The sequence below is a fragment of the Erinaceus europaeus genome, chromosome 10 (assembly GCF_950295315.1).
Source record: "Erinaceus europaeus chromosome 10, mEriEur2.1, whole genome shotgun sequence".
Lineage (NCBI taxonomy): Eukaryota > Metazoa > Chordata > Mammalia > Eulipotyphla > Erinaceidae > Erinaceus > Erinaceus europaeus.
In genome coordinates, this window is record NC_080171.1 from 9,354,511 (window position 1) to 9,379,946 (window position 25,436).

Consider the following 25,436-nt stretch of genomic DNA (forward strand, 5'->3'; position numbering starts at 1 on the left):
ATCTCCAAGGTCCAACGTTTAATCCACAACATCACTACAAACACCTCCCCATCTCTCTCCCTGCCTCTCTCCCTGCCTCTCTCTCTCTCTCTCTCTCTCTCTCTCATAAGGAGGGTAGACTGGATCTAGATCTTGACCATGTAATGTGCATGTTCTCCATGGGTCTGTCTATGGGTTTACGCCCAAGAACCACACGGGATCACCAAGCACAGCACAGGGAAGTACCGCAGTAGTGCAGCACTGTGCTTTTTCTCCTTTTTTATTTTATTTTTTTGGTCTATTTGTCCCTCCCTCCCCCTATCTTTTTAGAAAATAAAGAGCGAAAGGATGGCACACCTGGTTGTGGCTGAGTGCACTTTACAGTGCACAAGGACCCAGGTTCGAGTCCCCGGTCTCCACCTGCAGGGGGAAAGCTTCATGAGTAGCCAAGCAGGGCTGCAGGTGTCTCTCTGTATCTCTCCCTCTCTATCACCCCTCCCCTCTGAATTACTATCCAGTAAATAAATAAAGATAACAAAAAAAACTAATAAAAAAGAATTTAAAAATATAAGAGTGAAAAATTGGTCACAGTCTTCCCAGTGGCGTAATGCCTGTAGAATACCCTACATTATTTTTCCGGGGCCATATAAACTGAAATTAAAAGGGAGAATCTCTCCTTTGGTTCCCCATACCACTTACTAACAATTCTTTGGAGACTTCAATTTCCCTCTAAATGCCTATTTTATCTAAACTGACACCCAGTGGTGCTTACTCAGCCGCTGCAGTCCAGCCTGATGCAAACTTTTCACAACTGAAGTTGATACGCTTGCTCATCTCAGTGGGAATGTCTTCTAACTTTATTTATTTATTTTTTCACAGCACAATGTACCAGACACATCAGTTAAGCATTTTGTATTTTTTTTATTGACTTTTTGAACTGGTGAGTCGCTTCGTTTTGAGCTCCCACTTGAAATGCTACTGACTGACAGAATGAAGAGACTGGGGATCATGAATGATCAGAACAGATCACAGGTGCTGATTTAAAAGGAAGGTGGAATCAAGTCGTTAAAATCACAGCACCTCTCCCCACTCTTCACTCCTTTCATACCCAATCCCTTTTCCTTGTAGAAATTACACACCTCAACCAAAACCTGTGCACCCGTGCACTCATTGTACTCAAGAAAATAAGTGAGAGGCCCGGTGGTGGCGCGCCTGGTTGAGCGCACATGTTACAATGCACAAGGACTCGGGTTCAAACCCTCCCCCAGTCCCCACCTGCAGGGGGAAAGCTTTGCAGTTGGTGAAGCAGTGTTGCAGGTGCCTTTCTGTCTCTCTCCCTCTCTATTACCCCCTTCGCTTTTGATTACTGCCTGTCTTTATCCAATAAATAAAGTTTAAAAAAATTAAGAAAAGAAGTTTACATTCTTCCTTCTCATCATTTGTTGTTGTTGTCATCAAGAAAGACAGTACAGAACCAAAGCTACCACCAACATGGTGTCAGCCTGGCTCAGACTTGGATAACAGGCACATCCTCAGCACTTTTAAAAGGAAAACAAATTCTAAAAGAACAGAAATCAGAATTACCAAAAGACAGTGAAACCCACTAGCCATATATATATATATATATATATATATATATATATATATATATATATATATGGAGAGATAAAAGCATGTAGTGGAATTAGGACATATGTTAACTACTCATTATATATAATGCCATGAATAGATTTGTGATGTTTACATTAGCTTCATTTTCTGCAGCATCTGCATTCAAAGCATTGCTATCTGAATCTAAACTAAAAAAAAAAAATCAATGTGAAATGCTGAGTACTATAGCTAATAAATTATTTATGGACTTTACAGTAAAATAAATAAAGCCTCAAGTTTGATGCCCAGAATTACATATGCAGTGAGAATACTCTCTCCTTTTCACTCTCTCCTTTTCACTCTCTTAAATACATATACACGCTGTCATTAAGTAAATAAGTATCCTTGAAAGACAAACAAATATTACTACTTTCTCAGCATAGATCAATGTTAGCTTGCTAAGAAGTCATCTGTTCAGGATGTGTGGTTGTAATGTCATCTTTTTGATCCTTGAGAGTGTTTTGCCATATTCTTTTGTCAGTTGAGTACAGTTTGTATCAGTTTATAAGATTTTCCTACAAAAGTGCCAATAAAACTGCTTTGAATTGATATCCCCAGGTGTGATTTCAAGAAAAAATTGTGTTAAGAAGCCTCTAACATTCAGTAGGACGTGCCTTATCTTGCATGTTTGATAATATGACAATCTGGTCCTGGCCTCACATTATTCCATTGTGATCTCAAACCGATGATTTCATTTTATCTGGATACCTCAAGATGACTTATCATGTTTCTGACAGTCTGTTGATTTTCTTACCATGTACACAGCTGTATTATTTCATCTATGTTGTCAGGCCTTTATCCCCAAATTTTAACTTAGGCTAGAAAGACCAAAGCAACAATTCATTAGATCAATGTAAATTTAGTCTAACTTTGATACTGGTAACAGGTCATCAATAAAAAGAACTGCTTCTGACAATGCAAAAGGGCTCTCATATGACATTATTTTCTAACCTGTTTTCACTTACCTTTCTATCAACCTCAGAATAGTTTCTCCTCAGAGTAGGGGATCTGGATGCCCCGTTTTCAATGCCATCTATATCTGATTTGTGGGCTCTTTGTTTATATTGGGAAATTTCTTTTGAGTCAGTATTCAAATATGTATAAACTGTTGATCATTAGAAGACAACATTTGGGGAAAGAGAAGTATCAAACATAGAAACCACTTGTCCACTCACCTAGACTACTTGTGTTTCTCCAAAGAGAGCTATCGATTAAGGTGACAGGGAATTTGACAGCAATACACAGATACAATGTGACATGAATACATTGGAGGAAATGACATCCTTTTGTATTTATAAAATATTATCAGTTCTGTAAGTACAGATAATGTTCAGATAGAAAATAAAGGATGGATTCCCAAATCCCCTTTCGGAGGCTGATGGCATTTGAACTAAGGACAACTAAAGCAAATGTTTGTGCTTTCCAGTAAGATATTAAGCATAAAAAACATCTCATCTATCCATAGTAGGTGGTCACAAAATTATTTACATAAAATAATTATTAGCTGGGGGTCGAGCGGTAGCGCCGGTGGGTTAAGTGCACGTGACGCGAAGTGCAAGCACCTGCGTGCATAAGGATCCCGGTTGGAGCCCCCAGCTCCCCATCTGTGAGGGAGTCGCTTCACAGGTGGTGAAACAGGTCTGCAGGTGTCTGTCTTTCTCTCCCCCTCAGTCTTCCCCTCCTCTCTCCATTTCTCTCTGCCCTATCCAAAAACTAACAACATCATCAACAACAATAATAACCACAACAAGGCTATAAGAACAAGGGCAACAAAGGTGGAAAAATGGCCTATAGGAGCAGTGGATTCATGGGACAGGTAATGAGCCCCAGCAATAAGCCTGGAGGCAAAAAAAATTAATAATTATCAGCAGTTGTGGATATTATAAGTGGCAAGTAAACTAATCTATCCTCCACCCCATTAATCTCTGGTTTTCCTCCTTTCGTTTGCTTATTTTCCTTAAGTCTAAAAGAGTCTCATTATCCCCTAAACCTATGTTGATTTTCACAAAAAAGACTGTATAAGCAGGTGGTTGGCATAGTTCCAGTTCATTGATATTGTAGAACATTTGAAATGAGAAGCACTGATAAGGCTGATAAGACTGTATGAATAAGAACAGCTTTGTGGAGGACAGCAACTAAGTGATTTACTCACCTAATCATATATGCTTATCTTACTTAATGGTTTGTTCGTCATTTTTTACGACTCAAATCAGATACACTCAGTTGTCCAAGAATGAAGCAGTGTAAAGTGTTTTATAATCTGAGATAAGCCTGAAGTTCAGTCACTAAAATGCAGACACAAAAAAGGGGGCTTGATATATGGACCTCCAAGGAAATTAAGAGGATATTAGAGAAAGAAAGAAAGAAAGAAAGAAAGAAAGAAAGAGAGAAAGAAAGAAAAATAAAGAGGGGTTTATTTGGTATTCAGCCTTCCATACGGCATGCCAAGTTTACAGTTCCCTCCACTATAAATTACAGTGCACATAATATCCCAAAGAATTCAATTTTTATCACAGTGCTTGCAATAGGTATCTAGTAGTGTTCACCTACAGCAGAGTTAAGATCTACAATCTTATAATATAAAGTTTCTATCAAAAAAAAAGATTGCAGTAGGATTGGTGTTTCTCAGTAAGGACTAAGTCAACCACAGAAACACCATCTGTCTTAAACAATCAAGATGGCCTCTTAATCAAAACATTGCTCCTTATACATATGTGAAACCAGACAATTCCTCGGCATCACTGCCAAGATAATTTTTGAGTTTCTTTTCACATCTCCTATCCTAGTTTTACAGCCTACTAATAATCTATATATTTTTTTAATTTCCTGGGGGAATTTTTTTTTAATTCCTTTATTGGGGGAGTAATGTTACAGTCAACAGTAAATATAGTAGTTTTTACATGCATAACATTTCTCAGTTTTCCACATAAAAATACAACCCCTACTAGGTCCTCTGTCATCCTTCTTGGACCTGTACTCTCCCCCCCCCCACCATAACATCCCAGAGTCTTTTACTTTGGTGCAATACACCAACTCCAGTCCAGATTCTACTTTTGTTTTCTCTTCTGATCTTGTTTTTCAACTTCTGCCTGTGAGTGAGATCATCCCATATTCATCCTTCAGTTTCTGACTTATTTCACTTAACATGTTTTCTTCAAGCTCCATCCAAGATTGGCTGAAAATGGTGAAATCACCATTTTAAATAGCTGAGTAGTATTCCATTGTGTATATCTACCACAACTTGCTTCACCGCTCATTTGTTATTGAATACCTGTGTTGCTTCCAGGTGTTGGCTATTATAAATGGTGCTGCTGGGGTGGAGGGTAGATAGCATAATGGTTATACAAACATACTCTCATGACTATGACTGAGGCTCCAAAGTTTCAGGTTCAATCCCCTGCACCATCATAAGCCAGAGCTGAACAGTGTTCTAGTAAAAAAAAAAAAAAAAAAAAACATAAATGGTGATGCTATGAACTAGCTATACATAGATCTTTTTGAATGGGTGTGTTGGGTTGCTCAGGATCTAGCCCCAGGAGAGGAATTGCAGGGTCATAGGGTAGGTCCATTTCTAGCCTTCTGAGAGTTCTCCAGACTGCTCTCCACAGAGGTTGGACCAATCTACATTCCCACCAGCAGTGCAGGGGGGTTCCTTTGACCCCACAACCTCTCCATCATTTGCTGCTGTTACCTTTTCTGATGTCTGACATTCTCACAGGAGTGAAGTGGTATCTCATTGTTGTCTGACAATAAAAGACTTGAAGCATTTTTTCATGTCTTTCTTGACCCTTTGGATCTCTTCTGTGGTGAATATTCTGTCCATGTCCTTTTCCATATTTGGATAGGGTCCTTAGTTTCCTTATTGATGAGTTTGGCAAGTTCTTTATATATTTTGGTTATTAAACTCTTGTCTGATATATGACATGAAAAGATCTTTTCCCATTCCGTGAGGGGTCTCTTTGTTTGGGTATTGGTTTCTTTTGCTGTGTAGAAGCTTTTTAATCTGATGTAGTACATGGAATGTGTATTAGGGATATATTCCTAATACTCTATACTTGAGGCTGAATTGTGACACATCTGGTGGAGGACATACATTTCAATGTATAAGACCTCCAAGACATATTGGTAAGGTCCTCTGTCCAGGGAAGTCTGATCAGCGTCATGCTAGCATCTGGCACCTGGTGGTTGAAAAGAGAGTTAACATACAAAGCCAAACAAATTGTTGAACAATCATGGACCTAAAGGCTGGAATAGTGCAGACGAAGAGTTGGGGGGTCCTCCATTTTGGAGAAAGCTAGTAGGCATATTTTAGTTATATTCCAAAGGGCCTATGGCTATACTAGCTTTTTTTTTTTCTTTTTTTGCCTGAGCCTGAAATATGATATGCAGGTAGATCCAAGTTATTATCTGGGGAGATGATATCATAGATGGAAAAAGGACCAGAAAGCTGGATCAGGGAAGAGAGTAGCTGCCTAATATGGGAAAGGGGTATAAATATTATTGACTGTAAATCACATAGATTTGATGTGATTTGGGGCCCTTATTCAACTTAGGCGCCTATGTGACCTCTGCATCCCTGTAGATCTGAGCTCACATTCTGTGGTCATGAGTAGGAACATTCCAAGCTGCCCCAATATCAGGACCCATCTTCCTCAGGTATAGAGTATGTTGTCCATCCTTCCTTTGGAGGATGAGAAATTCTCTACCATTGTTGATCCAAATTGAGAGCAAGGTCCTGTGGGGGTCCGCCCACAAAGGGGTCTATTCTGTTTTGCCTAATAGTAATGACAGGTGACAATGGAGAGAGGTATGTATTTGAGGTCTAGACCCATCATGTCTGTTTGGGAATCTCAGGACTCCCCAATTAGGACCCCAGCTGATGGGATGGCCTGATAGTGACTAGAGAATCATCATTAAAGTATGCTAGTCTCTTGCCCTTATTCAGCTTTTGCAGTCCTTCCTTTGATAAGGTTAGCTTTGGAGTGAAAAGAACTGTAATAGGAAGTAGGTGAGGAAGGTATCTAAGCCTAATTAGACACTATTTCATTATAAAATTTATACTGACTAACTACAGACTATTGTGTACTTTTGCTTTCAGGTATATATTTTGCCCTAATTTATGGATACGTGTGAAAATATGCTCTATCTCAGGGGAGTTGTCTATATTTAGGTTTTGGGACTTTGTTAGGAAGTGAACCTACTGAAATGGAATTAGAGATTACTATGAAAGGAAAGGTCTCACCGGAGTAATGAGGGTGAAGGGTTGACATTCCATGCCTGAAGTCTCTGGACACAGTCTGAAATGAAGCGTGCTGAGGTGGTACTCATTGCATTGATTAGTTTGGGATGGTGGATGCAATATCATTTGGTATGGATTGAGAGAAGCATGCAGGAAAGTGAGCCCCACTCTATAGGTTCCAGGACTGGGGTGTGGTGACCCCAGCAGGAGTTTGTGACTATTAGCATACAAATGAGGTCACCCTGAGGAGGTGCTTCAGAGAAGGGAAGGTGTAAAAGCAGGGACTTGGAGCACATGAGTCTCTTTGGCTCCTGCTGCTGCTGCTTCTGGTCAGAAGCTTCTTCTGGTCAGGCATCCTCGATGGCTGCTTTTCCTGGGAACTGAACACGTGTGACTCTGCTAGCAGGTAAACTTTTAGACCCCTTTACAGCCATGAGAAACCTTTACCAGAGCTTACAACTGTTTATTTTATGGGACTAAACTTTGATAACCATATTCAGATTTTATAGACCTAGCGTACACTTAACCCTTGATGATAATTGCTTATTTTGCCTTTTACCTGTCTCACCCTAATAAACTGTGTATTGATTCAACCAGTTCCCAGCTCCCACTGTGAATCCTTCTATAAGCACCACAAGCAGCCCCAACCCCATAACTCTTTTTAAGTTAATTTACAACACTGGGGGAAATATAGGCACTATAGAAAAGTGGAGATTCCTGCTGTCTTGGGGTTTAAGAAGACAATAGATAGTTATTGCTATAATCACATTATTTGGTAATTGGGTTAACTTTGAAATAGCCTTTTCCTAGGATTTGCTGTATCATATACAACATCACTATAATTTATGTCCTTCCCCAGAGTCCTTCCCCACTAGGGAAAGAGAAAGACAGGCTGGGAGTATGGATAAATCTGTCAATCACCATGTTCAGCGGGGAAGCAATTACAGAAGCCAGACCTTCCACCTTCTGCACCCCACAATGACCTTGGGTCCATACTCCCAGAGGGATAAAAAATAGGAAAGCTATCAGGGGAGGGGATGGGACACAGAGTTCTGGTGGTAGGAATTGTGTGGAGTTGTACCCCTCTTATCCTACGATTTAGTTAATGTTTCCTTTTTATAAATTAAAAAAATAATAAATGTATAAGCCCTCAAGTTCATGTCCCCGGTCTCCACTTAATAGAAGAGATACTTTTTCATTAGCAGTGAAACAATGCAGCAGGTCTCTCTCTCTCTCTGTTTTTTCTCTCTCTCTCTCTCTCTTCTCTCCCTCTCCCCCCTCTCCCTCTCCTTCTCTCTCTCCCTTTCCCTCTCTCTCCATTTCTCCCTCCCTCCCTTTCCTCCCCTTCCCTCTCAAAAGTTCACCTGTCTCTATAGAAAATAAAATATTTAAAAAATATATTCTCATCTTGAAAACATGTGTCACCTTTTTACAAGTTTTCCCATCATTCCCTTTAGAATTACTGCATCTTCTAAATGTCTGTGTACTACTATCAGTTGTAATCTGTTTGAATCTTGTCTCCTTCTGCTTAGACTCTTTCTTCACAGATAAGTTTCAGTGTAATAGAGTCCCTCGTTGTCTGCAGACACAGGAAATGCCCAGGATTCACAGAGTTTTCCAGTTTCCCTTCCAAGCAATGACATCTTAACTAGCCCATTTTACATCAGTGCCATTAAGTTCCACATTAATACATCTGCTTCATATCCTCTCTGCTGAACTTCTCATCCTTCCATCTTTTTCCTTCATTCTGACAAAACCTGTTTTCCATATGCATTAAATAGCCTCCAGCAAACTTGTATCCCTCAATTTATTCTTTAACTTTCTGGTTCCTTCTTTTCTCATTTACTTTCATGTGTATTAAAAAAAAAAAAAAAAAACACATATCCCTTGTTTAAATGTTATAAAAGGATTAGTATTAAGAATTCTGCTGTGGGAGTCAGGCCGTAGCGCAGCAGGTTAAGCGCAGCAGGTTAAGCGCACATGGCACAAACCTAGGACCAGCATAAGGATTCCTAGGTTCAAGCCCCCGGCTCCCCACCTGCAGGGGCGTCTCTTCACAGGTGGTGAAGCAGGTCTGCAGGTGTCTGTCTTTCTCTCCCCCTCTCTGTCTTCTCTTCCTCTCTCCATTTCTCTCTGTTCTATCCAACAACGATGACATCAATAATAACTACAACAATACAATAACAAGGGCAACAAAAGGACATAAAAAATAAATACATATTTTAAATAAATAAATAAATAATTAGATAAGCAAGATATAAATAAGAGCTATGTCCTCATAGCCATGTACATTTTAGAAAAGACAAAATGAGAGGTATGACAGTACAGATAAAAATCCACTAAACTTCTTAATGGAGAACTGAGGAGTAAATTTACAGCAAAACTCCAGAGGGAAGAAGACGAGGGTCCTCAGTTAGGTCAGTCAGGGCTGTCCTTGCAACAATATTACAAAAGATTACGCTTTAAAGAAAAGTAGAGGTAAAAGTGGGCTTTCTAACTAGTGGAGGTGATTGTCCAGAATCTCTTTGGATGAAAGCCTGAGAATATGGTCCATTTCTATCCAGATCAAAAAGGAAAATGAACAAAGAAAAAGCAAAATCAACGTTCTAATAGGAACCATAGTTTTCATCTCTCCCCTTCAAAGGGGATGTGGTGTTTTGAAGAATAATCACCAAAATCCATTTTATGAAATATACCATCACCATAATGAAGTATGGAGACAGACTGTAAGGTGGGTTGTACCAATGATCTCACAGAAATTTGCTTTTATGAAATATATAAATAACTGGATACATTATAGTAGGTGAATCTTTAAATTTTGACAAAAATTGTCACTGTGGTAATTCCTTCTCTTGAAGAATATAAATGTGATGGCTGACTATTACAATTACATAGATTTGATTAAAGCACAATTCTTCACAGAGACCCAAAATAAAATAAAATAAAGTAAAATAAATTGGTACTGCAACCCCTTAGATTAATTCTAATATCCTGAAATTGTAATCAGTGACCTATAACAAAACGTATACTTCCAGTATCAAAGGATCTTATCAAATTTTATTTAGCTTAGCCATAATATAAACATAGTTAAAAATACTTGTAAGAGATAGCATCATGTAATAGGAAGAATACTTATTTGAAGAGAAATAAATTATAAATTTGAATTATAAATGTTCATTGGTTCATTACATTGTGCTTTTTGTTTATTTATTTAAGAAAGAATAAATTAACAAAGCCATAGGGTAGGAGGGGTACAACTCCACACAATTCCCAGCACCCAATCTCCATATATCCCACCCCCTCCCCTGATAGCTTTCCCATTTTCTATCCCTCTGGGAGCATGGACCCAGGGTCATTGTGGGTTGCAGAAGGTAGAAGGTCTGGCTTCTGTAATTGCTTCCCCGCTGAACATGGGCATTGACTGGTCAGTCCATACTCCCAGTCTGCCTCTCTCTTTCCCTAGTAGGGTGGGTCTCTGGGGACTTGGTGCTCCAGGACACATTGGTGGGGTCTTCAGTCTAGGGGAAGCCTGGCCGGCATCCTGATGGCATCTGGAACCTGGTGACTGAAAAGAGAGTTAACGTACAAAGCCAAACAAATTGTTGAGTAATCATGGACCCAAAGCTTATAATAGTGGAGAGGAAGTGTTAGGGGGGTACTCATTGCAAACTCTAGTGTACTTCTGCTTTCAGGCATATATTTTGCAGTAGTTTATGGATATGTGTGAACATATGCTCTCTCTCATAGAAACTGGTGTATATCTAGGTCTTGGGACTTTGTTAGAAAGTGAACCACCTGAGATGGAATTAGAGAATACTATGAAAGGAAAGATCTCACCCGAGTAATGAAGCTGAAGGGTAGTCATTCCACACGTGAAGTCTCTGGACACAGTCTGAGGTGAAGCATGTTGAGGTGGCAATTGTATTGATTAGGTTGCGATCGGCAGATGCAATATTTGATATGGATTGGGAGAGGCATGCGGGAAAGTGGGCCCTATCCAAAGGTTCCAGGACTGGGGGAAGTAGAGGCTCTATAGTGGAGATGTGAGGTTCCTGCTGTCTTAGGTTTCAAAAAGACAATGGATAGTACATTGTGTTTTAATTTTTTATTTCTAAAATATAAGTTCTATGTGGCTTGGGAGATGGCACAGTGGATAAAGCATTTGACTCTCAAGAATGAGGTCCTAAATTCAATCCCCAGCAACACAATGTACCAGAGTGACACCTGGTTCTTTCTCTCTCTCTCTTCCTATCTGTCTCATTAATAAATACATGAAATCTTAAATTAATTGATAAAATGTAAATTTTATTCTGGAAGCATCATAAGATTTTTATGGCTACTAAACTGAATGATAAATTCACATTATTTAACTAGAAAACAATAAAGGAATACAATATACACAATAATATACAGTGTTAGAGATGTATTTCTACTCCTTTTTCTGGTAGCACAAGTCACTGGGAAATTCTTTTTTCAAATAATTTTATGAAGGAAACAATGTTTTGTGGGACAGTTGTTTATACATGAATACAGATTCTTACTCTTCTGATAGGCCTTTGCATAGCTGTCATTCCCACTGCCAAGCCAAATCCCTCTTCCCCATCATGCCTTGATTAACTTCCACCTATTCCCAAGGAATCTCTCTCCCTCTCTATCTCTCTCTCTCTCTTTTTTTTTTTTACCAAAGCATTGATCAACTCTTGAGTTATGGTAGTGCAGAGCATTGAACCTGGGACTTTGGAGCCTCACGGATGAGAGTGTCTTTGCATAATCATTATGGTATCTACCGCCGCCCTTTCCTTCTAGTCCAGAGTCTTTTTGCTTTGCTGCAACATACCCCACTGAGTCCAAGTTTCACCTTGGGTTGTCCTTTACTTGCCTTGTTTCTTAAGTTCCACCTTTAAGTGACATTAACTGGTATTCATTCTTTTCACACTGGTTTACCGCACACAGTATGGTTCCTTCAAGTTCCATCCAAAATATGAAAACAGAGATTTCACCATTGCTTGTGGTTGAGTTGTATTCCACTGTGTATATATTCCATGACTTTCTTAGCCATTAATCTGTCATTGGATATTTGGGTTGCTTCCAAATTTAGTCTATCATAAACTGTGCTGTTGTGAACATGAGTGTACACTGGTCTGTTTGGACAGGTTATTTTATGTTCTTTGGTTAAATTTCTAGGAGAGGAAGTACTGGTGCATAGCGTAAACCTATTTCTCGTGTTCTGAAGGAATGTCAAACTGTCTTCCACAGGGTTGAATCAATTTACATTCCTATGAATAAAGGGGAAGAATTCATCTTTCTCAGAGTCTTCTCCAACACTTGTTTCTGTCCTCTCTAATGTATGACAGTCTCAAAGATGTAAAGTAGTTCACTGGATATCATATTTGTTTATTTATGTATTTTGGGAGTTATAGTGTTTTTTTTTACAAGGTTTTGAGATTACACGGTATTGTTTCACACCACAACCACCACCAAAGTTCTTGGTCCCTACCCTCCCAAAGGCAAACACTATAGTTCTCACAGAACCATAGGGGAGATTATTCGCTTCTAGTTTTTTGTTTGTTTGTTTGCTTTTCATTTTTCTTAGTTTATCTTTGTCAAGTTTTATGATAGAACTCATTACTTATACCCAGGATGGACTTTCAGACATGCAACCATACTCTGATGATCGGCCATGCAGTTTTCTTCAATGCATGTAATGTTAGAATGCATTTTCAGCTAATTAAGGGGTAAGCTTTCATTGCTTCTACCCTCAAAGTATGAGTGTTTTAGTTTGCAGATCCATTTTATACATTTTTAATTCTAGTAATCACTATGTCCTGGGAGGTGGCGCAGTGGATAAAGCATTGACCCCTCAAGCATGAGATCCTGAATTCAGTTCCTGGTATCATATGTGCCAGACTGATGCTTTGGTTCCTTTTCCCTCATTCTCTCTCTCTCTCTCTCCCTCTCTCCCTCTCTCTCTCGCTCTGTCTCTCTCTCTCTCATAAATAGATAAAAATTTTAAAATGTGTAATAAAAATTAAACAACTTTAACCATCACAATCCTGAATCTGAGTACTGTCTAGCATTAAAAATATTTTATACAACTAGCTTTTTAACATGATTTTATGATATAATATAATGATTCATGGAAGACTTATACTTTGTGTCTCAGTTTTGCTACCTATTGTATAAAGGATCCCACAGGAAAGGAATCTCCTCAATAAGTGATGTGGGGAAATTTGGATTAAAACTTGGAAAGGAATGAAATTGGACTACCACATATCACTGTGCACAAAAGTCAACTCCATATGGATCAAAGATATGGACATTAGAACAGAAATTCTACATAGAACAAAACATTGGAAGAACACTTTATTTACAATCTGTGCTTCAGAAATATTCTCAAGGACTAAAGTCCAACAGCAAAAAAAAAAAAAAAAAAAACAGAAACAAAAATAAGTCAGTGGGACCACATAACAGTGAAAAGTTGTTGCAAAGCAAAGTATATTGCCAATCACCAGATGCCGGGCTAGCTTCATGGGCAGGAGAGAGACGACCATGGACTCATGGCTGAGTGGAACGCAGTTCAATCTTTATTGATGAGGAATGCAGTGCAATCTATATCATCTCTAATCACAATCCTGTCCTATGTATCTCCTGAGTGTCAGAAGGAAGAGGATGTAAGTAGGATAAGGGGTGGGGAGAAGGAAAAAGCACTAGAACCAGTGGGGATTAAACCATTGCAGACAAAACAATGATTATGTAAATAGACCACAGCTTAAGCAATGCAACAGAAGGGGTCTTAGAAGCAGAATTTAGAAGCAGACCAACAGTATACCATCACTCAAACTGAGATACCCTCTATACAAATAATGAGTGATTTCACTTATAGACAGAACTTAAAAGACAGAGAGGGGGAACACAAAGTGAAATTAGTACTGGGCATTATCAAAGCAAAGGATTCTCAGGAAGGAGGGGAGGAGGTAAGGAGAGGCTGAAGAGGATCTCTGGTTCTTGGTGCATAGTGACATAGTGATGTAAAAGGACCTAGGCTGTGGGTGGGAGTGTTAGGAAGACAACTTGCACAGGGAGATGAGAAACTGTAGCCATTTGTCAATGACTGCACTGCAAACCGTTAACCACACAAGAAAATGGCTTGAAATAAAAGATCTCTTTCTTTCCTCTTGCCTTGAAAAAATAGTTGCTTTGTAAACTAATTGAAAATTAACTTTAATTTATGAGTTTGAAGGAGACAGACAAAGAAGTTTAACTGTATGTACACTCTTGGGAACATGTAAATGTATATTCTACTTTATAGACAGAAACCCATCCAGACTTAGAAAAAAAAAGATTTATTGACTTATTCACTTGGTGGTATGTGAGTTTTGCTAATATATCTTCTTGGGAGATATAAAATTGGACACCTGTAAAATAACAGCCTAGTAATACATCATCCATTCAATAAAAAAAAGAAAAGAAATAGGTTTACCTTCCATTTATGTATTATTATATGCATGATATTATCTGCATCATTAATGTAAATCAGATGAAATATTTCTTTACTTCTATTTAACTGAAACAATATATTTTATTTAAATCGGTTTCATTACTTGTGGCACTTTGACCATTTCCTTTTTATTTTAAAGGAGTTCAAGAGAATATTTTTGTGGTATTGCACTTGTACAATTCTACTGTAATTTACCTCTATATAAACATTATTCTGGGGTTAAACTAGATTAACTAAATTTAAAACATTGATAATGGCATGCCTTTCTATGTGCTGAGTGCATTGAACTAAATGACTATAAGGAAAATAAATCTTAGTAATTGTGAGTTGTGTTTCTTCCACTACTAGCACAGTGCTATTTTTTAAAGAGTAGCAGTATTTTATACTAATATTCCAAACTTATAAAAAACAATCATAAAACTATAGACATAAAGTTGACCTTGTCAGATTAAGAAAAAATTAGGATAGCTCAATATTTTTTAAATGAAATTACAACAAAAAAAGTAAATAAAAGTGCTCAAGAAAATGCATTAGAGAAACATATTTGCAAATCAACAACTATAAACAAAGTAATTAAACTTTTTTAGTGTTGTGGGATAAGCTTAAATATTTTCTTGAAAGCTGTGTTTCTCTTTGAAGTAAATGAAGTAATATAACACTGAGGAGAAAATTAATACTATCTCATCCAGGCTACCATTTAAGAATAACTGGTAAACATTTAAAGAGAAAGATAGTCTAATTTGCTTATAATATAAAATAATCCTCAAACCAAAAACAAAAAAAATTGGGGGGAAAGTATCAAAAAAAGAAATCAAATTACAAAAGCTTTAATAATAATTATAGGCCAAAAATATAATCTTAGAAGAACTGTAAAAAAATTAATTGGGCCTAAAATCACTAGATCTTTGAGGAAAAAAAAAGTAACTATTGTTGTATATATTTAACCTAATTAACCTCGATGGGCATGTTAAGTAGAGAAATTTGAACAATAGAGAAATTAGCCACCAAATTGAAAATGCTACCATGACACCAACCTGACTTCCTTTGACAGATGAGCTCACCAATGTGTCCTCAAACCTCCCAGAGCCCTACCCCACTAGGGAAATATTGAAACAATCTGAGGTTGTGGATTCACCTATCAACACCATGTCCAGCAGAGAAGCAATTACATAAGCCAAACCTCCCATCTTCTGCTCCCCATAAAGAATTTTGGTCTATACTCCCAGAGGGAGAAAGAATATGGAAGCTTCCAGTGGAGGGGAGGGGATATTGAACTCTGGTGGTGGGAATTGCATGGACTGTATTCATCTTTTCCCGCAATCTTATCTGTCATTATTAAATCACTAATAAATAAAGGGAAAATAGGAAAGGAAAAAAAGGATGAATTAAACACTAATTTATGTTAAATTTTGCTCTAACCAATATTATTCTGGAAAGGAAGATAATTTAGCATAACCAGAAGTCAGGAACAGCTAATGGAATTTGTGATGCAAAGGAGCACAGCAATGCAGATGTCTGAAGGTCATGCTTATTCTATTTTATTTTTATTAGCTAGAAACTTTGGTTGTATGTTTAGTATTATTACTTTAATGTTTTTTTTCTCTATCTTATCTGAGTTTTCAGATAGAGTGATTGCCATAGCTCGTGAGTGCATTAATCATGCCCTTTCGGGGATAGAGAAGAGCAGACAAGTTCTGCTTTCTATGACATTCCCTGTGAGAACATGACCATGGCATTGTGTCTTGTTTCATTATAAAGTAACAGTAGTTTTCATTTTCAAAAGAGAAGTTCAAGGAAAGGAATTCTGGTCCCTCTTCCCTCTTCTATGTGCAGAATGAGATGGGACCATGACAATAATTAAGCTATTGTCCTTCAATCTCAGGTGGAAATGGAAACCTGCAAACCAAATTTCTCTTTTCATTACAGGCTTCTTATTAAGTTTTCTCTTAAGGATGTATCAACAGAGGCAACAATATAGATTCGACAAGACAAACAAAGATAGCAGGGATTTAGTCATTCCTTCTAGGTGTTTTGTTTGTTTTTGTTTTTACTCCATACTACCTTCTCTTTCATGTCAACTTTGTCTAGACTCTATTAATTAGAAATGAAGGGTAGAGAATGGGTGTGGGACTATGTGAAAGCTTGGTAGAGCTTAGGGAAAACTCCCCCCATCCTTGGATGGAGGTCTGGAAAGACACCCCCTTGTTAGCCTCTCTCATAGAGATGAACCAAGAAGAAAAGTCTCCCAGACTCAGTTTCCCCTTATTAGACTCTCAAGCTCACAGAAATCTCACAGTTTCTCCCTGCTAGCAGCAGGCCACATGGCTGCCTGCTTTAAGATTCATTTACTCAAAGTTCACCTCACCTTTTGATCACAGAGGAGAACACACCCTATCCCACACTCCTAGCAGTGCCCTTTGATGTCCTTAATTTACACCAAGTCTTGTTTATCTTCTCTCTATCTCACCTTACTGGTTTAACCCTTATTTTTCTCTCAAACGCCTTTGGGTAATTAAATGCCTGCATCAGGAGACTAATTATCTTGACTATTATGTATCTGCATCAATTCTTGTCTTACCAGCCCCCCTACCATAGGGGCAAGCTGACCTTTAAGAAACCTGTAATTTCTGACATATTTGCAAAATGTTCTTTGTTTAACTTTCTATACATACTCAAGCCCACCCTCAAATAAAGTGAGTGTTCATACCAGAATTCTCCACGAACCTCTTTCTTTATCATACAGTCTCTTGAGCTGGTGATACGGCCTCGGTAAGCTTACCTTCCTGGCTGGAGCCACTCCACATGAGCCCTAGCAAATAGGAAAGCTATCAAGGGGAGAGGATTAGATACAGAGTTCTGATAGTGGAAATTGTGTGGAGTAGTGGCCCTCTTATCCTATGGTCCTGTCAGCATTTCCATTTTATAAATAAAAATTAAAAAGAAAGCATTAGAAATGCATGTCTGTGGGGCCATCAGGTGACTAAGCTCATAGACTGCACATGTCACCATGTGCAAGGATTCAAGTTTGAGCTCTGCTCCACCATACGGTAGCTCTGTGAAAAGGAATCTTCACAGGTTGTGAAGCAGTGCTGGAGTGTCCCTCTTTCCTCTGCGTCTTCCTCTCTGTCTGTCTGACTCTCTATATAAAGCAGAGGCGAAGAACTTTCTACCTCTGGTCTTTTGGTTGGTCCTATAAAAGCAACAAAACTTTTTTTCATGTCTTTTTTGGGGGTGTGGTGTGGGTTGATGTCTTACAGTAAATACAATTGTTGTACACATGTAAGATTTCTCAAGTTTCTGTAAAACATTCTCACCCCCAGCCTCGATCTTCCTCCACCATCATGTACCAAGACTTCAAAGCCCCCTTCCATCACCCACCTCAGAGTCCCTTACTTCAGTAGGGTTCAGGAAACCCAGTCCAAGTTCTAATTTGAGTCCCCCAGCACACACACACCGTTCTTATGTCTCAACTTCTGTCCATGAGTGAGATCATCCAATATTCATCTCTTTCAGTTTATGTCACTTAACATTATTCTTTCAAGCTCCATCCAAGATGAGGTGAAGATGGCTAATTCATTGTTCGTAATAGCTGAGTAGTATTCCATTGTGTCTATAGACCACAGCTATCTCAGCCACTCATCTGTTGTTGGACATCTCCTTCACAGTTTTGGCTATTACAAATTGTGCTGTTATGAACGTAGGTATACACAGATCTTCTGGATAGGTATGTTTGCTTCATTAGGATATATCTTCAGGAGAGGAATTGCAGGGTCATAGGGCAGGTCCACTTCTAGTGTTCTGGGAGTTCTCCAGACTGATTTCCAATAAGTTTTGGACCAATTTATATTCCTATTAGCAGTGCAGTAGGGTGCTTTTAACTCCTGCAACTGCTCTAGCATTTGTTGTTACTATTCTTTCTGTTGAATGTCTTTTTTACAGGGTTGAAGTGGTATCTCAGTGTTTATTTATTATTTCTCTGACAATCAATGATTTGGAGCATTTTTTCATATCTGTTAGCCTTTTGGATATCTCCTTTGGTGAATATTCTGTCATATCCTCTCCCCATTTTTGGATGGGGTCATTTTGTTGTTGTTATTGTTGTTGTTCATTTGTTTTGTTTTTATTGTTGTTGCTGTTGATGCTGTGTTTGGTGAGCTCATTGTCTATTTTGATTATTAACCTTTTTAAAAATATTTATTTATTTATTTATTTATTTTCCCTTGATTGCCCTTGTTGTTTTATTGTTGTAGTTATTATTTTTATTGTTATTGATGTCATTGTTGTTGGATAGGACAGAGAGAAATGGAGAGAGGAGGGGAAGACAGAGAGGGGGAGTGAAAGATAGACACCTGCAGACCTGCTTCACTGCCTGTGAAGCAACTCCCTTGCAGGTGGGGAGCTGGGGGCTCGAACCAGGATCCTTAAACTGGTCTTTGCACTTTGCGCCACTGCCTGACTCCCTGTAATTAACCTTTTTTTCTCATATATGCCATGTAAATATCTTCTCCCATTCTGTAAGGATTCTCTTTGTTTAGGTATTCGTTTCTTTTGCTGTACAGAAACTTTTAATTTGATGTAGTCCCGTTAGTTTATTAGTGCTTTTGTTTTCCTTGCAATTGGACTTGTGTCATTGAAGATTTCTATAGAACTCAGATGGAAAAAAGTTCTTCCAATAGTTTTCCATAGTTAATTGATAATTCTTTGCCTAACATTCAAGTCCTGAATCCATTTGGAGTTTCCTTTTGTATCTGGTGAAATGTAATGGTTCAATTTCATTCTTCTGCATGTTTCAACTCATGTTTCCCAACACCATTTGTTGAAGAGACTTTAATTTCCCCCATATAATTGCTTGGCCCCTTTGTCAAAATTATTGTCCACAAGTGTGGGGGCAACAGCAACATTTTAAAACAGCAACATGAAGAGTAATATTTTCAGTTAACAATTTTGTATAGCCCATGAATGAAATAGTATATATCCAAATTGCTTTTGGCAGACAATGAAAAAATTTCCCCATTGCTCATCTAGATAAACACACACACACACACACACACAAACACACACACACACACACACACACACCCATCCACATGGAAATTTAGAACACTGGGATCCTGGACCTACTGAACTCCAACAATGATCCAGATGTCAGGCATATCTATGTATTTGGAGAGCAAAATGTAGTCATTGCTCATGACCATTTTGATTAAACTGTACTTTAATATCAATGTTCCAAGTTGTAACATCAAACAATAATAAATAGTGTAATCATTATATTCACGTAGCCTAAAAGACTTTCAAGGAAGCAAGTAATCCAGCAGCTGAAGCAAAGTTTCACTAAGCCATAGAGAAAGCATACAGTATAACAAAGTCATAAAATTTGGCATTTGAGCTTCAAAAGAGACCTTCTGAATGAAGAGAAAAAATAATAGAGAAAGAAAGAAAGAGGGGGGGGGGTATTTATTTACCCAAGAAATAAAGTTTCCAGCAAATACAAATGTAGCTAAATAATAAAAAAAAATCTTCAAGTTAACAAGAAGAATAACTTGATTTCTCTCAGTATTTAAGACTTTCTCATCTCTAAATATTCTGAAACTATGTATACACACTTTTACATCAAAATTATTGCTTGACAGAAAGCTAAAAAATTGTCAACACTCTGAGATGTAATTATATAACTTGGCCCGGAAATTAATTTCTCACCTCCTTCTTTGGATTGTATAACCTATATGTTGGCCTTCTCAGAAATATTTGACAGTCAAGTATCACACTGGGTTTGAATGAATCGTTTCATTTTTACAATGACAGTTTTTTAAATATGTGAACTTTGGCAATCTTACTGGGTCAAGTACTTTCATGTTTTATATAATTGAATCTTTGTAACACTTTTGACACTTGTAACTGTATTTCTGTTTTATAGCAGATAAAAGTGAGAGTCATGAGACTGAAGATATATTCTCATTTTAGCCACATAGGAAAACTGCAGTTACCCAGGAAGCTCTCCTTCTGAAGCCTCCTTCTTCCCAGCTTTCTCTTTTTTTTTTAAATTTTTTATTTATAAAAAGGAAACATTGACAAAACCATAGGATAAGAGGGGTACAACTTTGCACAATTCCAACCACCAGATCTCCGTATCCCATCCCCTCCCCTATAGCTTTTCTATTATTTAATCCTCTGGGAGTATGGACCCAAGATCATTGTGGGATGCAGAAGGTGGAAGGTCTGGCTTCTGTAATTGCTTCCCCGCTGAACATGGGTGTTGACAGGTCGATCCATACTCCCAGTCTGTCTCTCTCTTCCCTAGTGGTAGGAAGTGCTCTGGGGAAGCAGAGCTCCAAGGCACATTGGTGGGTTGTCTGTCCAGGGATGTCTGGTCTCATCCTGCTAGCATCTGGAACCTGGTGGCTGAAAAGAGAGTTAGCATACAAAGCCAAACAAATTATTGAACAATCATGGACCTAAAGGCTGGAATAGTGCAGATGAAGTGTTGGAGGGTCCTCCATTTTGTAGGTAGCTAGTAGGCATATTTTAGTTATATTTCAAAGTGTCAGTAGTTATATTAGTGTTTTTTTTTTTTTTTGGCCTGAGCCTGAAATCTGATATGCAGGTGGATCCAAGTTATTCAGCTTTCTCTTTTCTTTCTTTTCTTCTTTCATTCTTTCTTCCTTTCTTTCTTTCTTCTTTTCTCCCTTCCTTCACTTCCTTTTTTTTATTCTTCTCATTTATATTTTACTTGATGGTAATTATGTGAGGATTTATCAAGATTGAGGTATAACTCACATGCAGTCAAATTAGTCTCTTAAGACTCAAATAAGGCTTTGCTCACACTTCTGTAAACTTTGGCTAATGCGTTCAGTCATTCAATCACCACCACAATTGGGGCACAGAACAAACATAGCCACCATGTCCGGTCAAACTTCATACTGTGTGCTTTTGGTAAAGGTCTTGCCATATAACCCTGAGTGATGCTCCCTTTCCTTTGTGTTTACTGCACATACTGATTTTTAACAGTGTACACATGAAGCTGAGTGTTATAATGCGTATTAAATACAAAATAAAGTTTGAACTAATGCCCAATCTTGACTCTCCCTCAAATGTAGAAAAAAAAAGCTTTATTCAGATTCCTCTTCTCTGTGACCTGGAGTAACAGGAATTTTTAATAATAGTATTTATTACTACCAGGGCTATCGCTGGGGTTTATGCCTAGACGAGGAATCCACCACTCCCAGTGACCATTGTTTCTTAATTTCTTTTTGATTGGACAGGAAGGGAGAGTTAGAGAGGAAAAGAGGAAATGGGACACCTACAACATTATTTCACTTCTTGTGAAGCTTCTCCCTTGAAGGCTGGCAGAGGGAAACTGAACCCTGGTCCTTGTACATGGTATAACATGTGCACTCTATCAAGTGGGCCGTGGCCTAACATCTTAAATTGCAGAATTCAGCCTTTCCTCAGCAATTCTTAGTTTCTGTTTGATAGGGAAAAATCCTTTTTGAGTACTGTCCCTAACTGAGTCTGGTACTCAAGAAGAATTTCTTCTATTTCCAAAATAATTTATTTTTTTAAAAATCTTTATTTATTTATTGCACAGAGACAGGGAGAAATCTATAGAAAGGGGAGATGGGGAGAGAGACAGAGAAACACCTGCAGCCCTGTTTCACCACTCACAAGAAGCTCCCCCCCTGCAGGTGGGGACCAGGGGGCTTGAACCTGGGTCCTTGCACATTGTAATGTGTGTGCTTAACCAGGTATGCTACCGCCTTGTCCCTTCTCCAAAATAATTGATGAGCATGAATTGTGTTTCTGTCTGTAGTTTTCAAGGGCTTCCTCTCACACTAGTTATTCACTCTTTAGCAATTTATGATAAACTTTAGTTAAATCTTTATTTGAAGTCATTTATGCCAATCATGTATTCATTGAGGGTATGTTTCAGGTAAGTTTGTGCTCACTCCTGTATCTATGTGAAGTTTTCTGACATGCTGTACCACTCAGACAAATTAGAAGCTCTGTAACTTCGGAGCATAAATTCTCTATTTGGATTTAATAAACTATGCTGTTTTTAAATACCTCAATGTTTTACTTGTATTGATAGTTAGCATTTGATTGTTATGACCAAGAGCATTTTTTTCTCATTTCCTTCATTGTCGGTGATGGGTTGAAATATCTTCTATACTTAAGTAAGGTAAGGGAAATATTGATTGTAACATATATTTTAGAGCAAGTAATAACTTTGGTGTCAACAATATGACTAACCTTTTTTGTGTGTGTGTTTGTAACAGTAGTCCATTAATAGATTTTTCTCAGTTTTAACAGAAAAATACAGTCAATTTAAGATGATTAACCCAGCCCTCTAGCCCTGTTATATATTTCAATTGTCCTTTTATTTCTACAGTAGTTCGTCTTGGTTTTAGTTGCTTGTTACAAAGCTTACATTGTGCAGTGTTGACTATATGAATATCTAAGTCCATTACTGTGTCATATGTATTAACCAAGATTCATGTGTTCATAGATAGATAGGTAGATAAAGATAATGTGCTGGGAGTCGGGCTGTAGCACAGTGGGTTAAGCGCAGGTGGCACAAAGTACAAGGACCAGCGTAAAGATCCTGGTTAAAGCCCCGGCTCCCCACCTGCAGGGGAGTCGCTTCACAAGCATTGAAGCAGGTCTGCAGGTGTCTTGTCTTTCTCACCCCCTCTCTGTCTCCCCCTCCTCTCTCCATTTCTCTCTGTCCTATCCAAAAACGATGACAACAATAATAACTACAACAATAAAAAAAAACAAGTGCAACAAAAGGGAATAAATAAATTAAATAAACATTAAAAATAATAATAATAAAATATATTTAAAGAAAGAAAACGTGCTATCTATATTCAATTAAATGCTTCTCAGCTATAAGAAAGAGTGAAATATTTTCTTTCTGTGCAATACGTACGGGTGTAGAGAGAATCATGCTAATTAAAATAATCCAGAAAAAAGACAGGTAAGCACCAGATGATCTCATTCATAATCAGGAATTAAGAAGGAACAAAGGAAAGCTACATGAAATGTGTAGACTACTTCAGAAGATATGAGAGTACAAAACAGGACAGTGAAGTGGTAAAAGGGACAGGTGACACAGAACCATATGGTAGGCGGAAATGGCACTTCAGTGGTAGGTGAGGTATGAAATTATACCCTTGAAACAAAAACAGTCTTGCAAAATATTTCCTCAGTGAATAATTGAATCTAAATTAAAATTCTAAACAAAGGGATAGCACAAATATAAACAATCCTATTAGTTATTCTTTTTACCTTAATCCCATTCTCCAAAGTCCGTATGTTTTACAAGCTAGTTAACATTACTTTCTGACTTAGCAAACCATCTTTTATTCCCATTGATTAAGGATTTTAACATTTTTTAACGTGTTCAATAGTTTATTTGTGAAAAAACTAATTCAGGCTGGATAAAAGGGGTACAACTCCACACACTTCCCACCACCAGAACTCCGTATCCCATCCCCTCCCCTGATAGCTTTCCTGGATGCATTGGATCGACCTTCTGGTGGTGCATCCCGTGAGTACCCATTCATTGGGGAAACTGATGATCCTTCCTAGCCGACTGAATCCACATGGATCCCAGTCACTTTCAAAGCCAGCAACAAGCAGCTCCTGACAGCTTTCTTTTTTTTTAATATTTGTTTTATTTATTTATTCCCTTTTGTTGCCCTTGTTGTTTCATTGTTATAGTTATTATTGTTGTTGTCGTTGTTGGATAGGACAGAGAGAAATGGAGAGAGGAGGGGAAGACAGAGAGGGGGAGAGAAAGACAGACACCTGCAGACCTGCTTCACTGCCTGTGAAGCGACTCCCCTGCAGGTGGGGAGCCGGGGTTCGAACCGGGATCCTTATGCCGGTCCTTGTGCTTTGCACCACCTGCGCTTAACCCGCTGTGCTACAGCCCGACTCCCCCTGACAGCTTTCAACCTGACGCTGTTGACTGGCTACGGAAGAAGGGCAAACGCTAGAAGAAGAAGATCCCTTTGGGAGTATGGACCCAGGGTCATTGTGGGATGTAGAACATGGAAGGTCTGGCTTCTGTAATTGCTTCCCTGCTGAATATGGATGCTGGCACGTCAATCCATACTCCTAGCCTGTCTCTCTCTTTCCCTAGTGATGCAGGGCTCTGGGGAAGCGGGGCTCTGGGACACATTGGTAGAGCTGTCTGCCCAGGGAGGTCTGGTTAGCATCACAGTAGCATTTGGAACCTGGTGGCTGACAAAAGAGTTAAAATATAAAGCCAAACTAATTCTTGACTAGTCATGAACCTAAAGGCTGGACTATTGCAGATGAAGATTTGGGGTATCCGTTTTGAAGATAGCTAGTAGGCCAATTTTAGTTATATTCAAAGGCCCATGACTATACTTGTTTTTTTTCCTAAGCCTGACATCTGATATGCAGGTGGACCCAAGTTATTGTCTGGGGAGATGATGTTATGTCTGGAAAGGGCTAGAAAGCTAGATCAGGGAAGAGAGTAGCTCCCAAATATGGGAAAGGTATTTAAATATTGTTGACTGTAGACCCCATTGATCTGATCTGGGGCCCATATTCAGCTTAAGATCCTATGTAACCTCTGCATCCCTGAAGGTCTGAGCTTGCATTTTGCATTTTTAAAATTTTCCTTGACTACATCTGTACAGTGAGGAAAGCATTAACAATGGCATGATCTAAAACTGGATCATATTTTGCATGATTTAATTATTTCATGTATAAGTCCTCCTAAAATTAAAATTATATGCTATGTGTGATTACTATAGCAAGTTTGGAGTTCCATTGTATTTTTATGTACTCTAAATGGCACAAAAATCATATTTTCTGTATTTTTTTTGGAGTAAAAGTATAGAGCAGTGTCATAACATTAATATGTAAGAATATAGTAGTTGGGAGTTGGGCAGTAGCACAGCGGGTTAAGCGCACATGGCACAAAGCTCAAGGACCAGCGTGAGAATCTCAGTTCAAACCTCTGGCTCCCCACCAGCAGGGGTGTCGCTTCATAGGTGGTGAGGCAGGTCTGCATGTGTCTGTCTTTCTTTCCTC